The sequence below is a fragment of the Theobroma umbraticum genome, unplaced genomic scaffold (genome assembly GCF_002168275.2).
Source record: "Theobroma umbraticum cultivar Fairchild unplaced genomic scaffold, ASM216827v3 scaffold_55.0, whole genome shotgun sequence".
Classification (NCBI taxonomy): domain Eukaryota; kingdom Viridiplantae; phylum Streptophyta; class Magnoliopsida; order Malvales; family Malvaceae; genus Theobroma; species Theobroma umbraticum.
This window is the reverse complement of record NW_018397270.1, coordinates 86046-88785: the sequence shown is the minus strand read 5'-3', so window position 1 is coordinate 88785 and position 2740 is coordinate 86046. Positions and strand designations below refer to the sequence as shown.

Genomic DNA, 2740 nt, shown 5'->3' with positions numbered 1-2740 from the left:
TTGTGGCTAGGCCACCAGTGATATATGCAGTTGCGACCACCTGATTTCTCTGATATCAACCAACATCATTGAGATTGCCATGGCTGTGGGGATCAGGTGGAGCAGACTTCTCGGATGTTATTACGTCGAAGCGGGTTCACGAGCTTTATTATTCTATTCCTACTCGAGAGTGGTATGTTTTAGGTTTTCACGCACGTAGTTTTTCGCATGATGAGAAATAACTGTTTTCCTGTAACTCCCTTATTTATACGATGACATTGGATTTTAATTCCTCGTGAACGTGGTGATTTATGGATTTGCTTATAAACTTTGTTAATGATGGATTTCACTGGAGCTCGCGCGACAATACTAATTGCTTTAAGCCAATATTTAAATGATTTCGATGGTAGAAACTTAAATGAAATGGTTTGGTATTGATTTAAATGCCTACTTCGCACTAACTTACTAGTTTTACATATAAGGCACAAACTTCCCTTTTGAGTTAATTTGTTTTTATATATTATTATATTTTTAATATTCAAATCTTTTACCTTTAGCTTGTTTCCCATCTATGCCCTACTCACGGGGTTGATGATCATTGAGTTTGTGAGACTCACCCCCTTATTTCCTTTTTGTAGATAAGTGATTAGCTTAGGTGCATAGCTCAGCACATCGAGACTTGCTACAACGTAGGTAATGGCATCTCTTAAGCTCCCACTATGAGTCACTCCACTGCCTAGAGGTCGTATCGTGTCGAGTAGTCAGACTCATAATGATTAATATTTGTGGAAATGTATTTGTTAAAAACTTGATGTCTTGTAATGATTGTCACTCATTAAGTTGAATATGTGTGTAGTATTTAAACCGGATTATTGGTATCTAAATGTCGTGATTTATATTGTGTTTTACTTGGTTTAAATGAGCTATGGCATTAAAATCGTGAGTTGAGTTTAAATTGTCTGAAAGTTTAACTAAGGCTTGTTTGGGACTTGGCGGGTTTACTCACAAGTCTCGGACACTAGTAACGACCAAGGGAAGAGGCCGTTACATGCCATTCCTTCATATCATTCTTCTTCTTCTTACTTGTGGGAAATTACAAGTTTGGGATGGCAAGGGCCACTTTTTGAATCTTCCTAATTCCTATATTTTTTTAAGTCAAGCTTTTGACATTTTGTTCTTCAACTTAATGAGTTGAAAATCACCAATTCATTGTCTGTAGCTTTCAAACAGAAATTGAGACATCAATTGGCCAGCATGCTTTTGTTTACTTGAATATTTATTTTTAAGAATCAAAGAGAGTGGGTGAGAATTTGAAAAAATGTACTAAGGAAAGACCCACCTTTTTTAATGCACTATATTCTGATGCTTTTAGCTTTCCCGTTACTTAGTAACAAAAGGTTTTGCTTCTCCATTTTAATCCCTGACGTCCTCACATTTTTTTTTTCTAACTTATCCTTAATCACATTATTATCTAATTTGAATTGTTTTGTTCTCATCTCAACACGAAATTCTTAACCCATGCATCCACATGGATTCCAACTATACCAACACATTAAAAATTCATTGCATGCACATCTACAGATGACTTAATAATTTATTAAAATATAGTTAATTGACCTTGTTGTTTAATTACCATACATTTGTTTAATCGTCCTGATTTATGCTGTTGATTGACTATATACATATATCATAATGAAAGTAGTTTAAATTTTACCATTTGAAAGAAACTAATGCTTGAATGAGCTATTAGTATAAAACTTCATAATTTCATTTTTACCAATTAGAGTGGCGAAGGGATATATAAATCAGAACAAAAACGTAGAGCTCCCTTCGCTCTTAGCTCTCCTTTCCAGATTACTTTCTCTCTCTTATCATGTATCCTTACAAAGTACCAAGCACCAAGTGTTTATTTTTTTTAAGCTTCAATTTCTACTCTAGTTTCATTTATTATTTTTTTTGAACCAGCAGCTGTCTATACATCTTATATTTAAGCAAGACCACTAAGATATAATTATCTACCACATTAAATAATTATGGCTTTGTAACTAACTATAAAGCCCCATGTTACCAAAATATATTGCACAATTAGTTTGCCTGCATCTATTTTTTTTCCTTCTTATTCGAGCTCTTTTTTAATGCAATATTGTCCCTTAAGTGCATTTAATTCTCCATTCTTGACCATCAATTCTTGGTCTCCAATTTATAACAACAACTCATCACTCACTGTCGGGCCAAGAGGTAATCAAATAATTCTTGATGTGCCTATATCACGTTCATTCATTGTACTAGTTTCATTCAACTAAGGTAGCATTAATAGATGTGCATATTCATTCAACTTGTTGGTTAACAATGGTGCAGCTGCTGGTCAAGTTGTGAATATCCTTTCATTGAAATATTCCATAGTCCAGAACAAGTATCATCCTACTGTAACAAGCTTTTTTCTTCTTCTTTTCATTCTCCTAAACTGTGAATACTTTACATAACAAGATTGTAGTGAAGCAATTAGCAATTTCCATGAAAATATTAAGTTTAACCTTAAAAATATTTCTTTCTTTCCTCATGTAAATCTCTTTATGCATAAAGTTAGAGAAGTGTGCTAGTCAAATCGCTTTTTGCGCTTTTCTTCTCTCATCTCTGGATCTTTTACTATTATCGTCAACATCTTCCAACACTCTCTGTTACTGTCATTCAGCACAGGTACTTTTTATCCCCTTACTCCATTATTTTTTTTTATTCTCCTATGGAATCATTTTGACTATCT

General features: G+C 33.8%; 1 long non-coding RNA gene across 1 annotated transcript in view; it reads left to right on the top strand.

Annotated features, from left to right (window-relative positions):
- LOC110426324 (uncharacterized) overlaps positions 1-717 on the top strand; it is a 1617-nt gene extending 900 nt beyond the window's left edge. Inside the window, exon 3 of the long non-coding RNA XR_002446129.2 lies at positions 618-717. This is a non-coding gene — a long non-coding RNA (uncharacterized LOC110426324). The remainder of the gene's footprint in view (positions 1-617) is intronic.
- Positions 718-2740: the final 2023 nt, after the last annotated feature.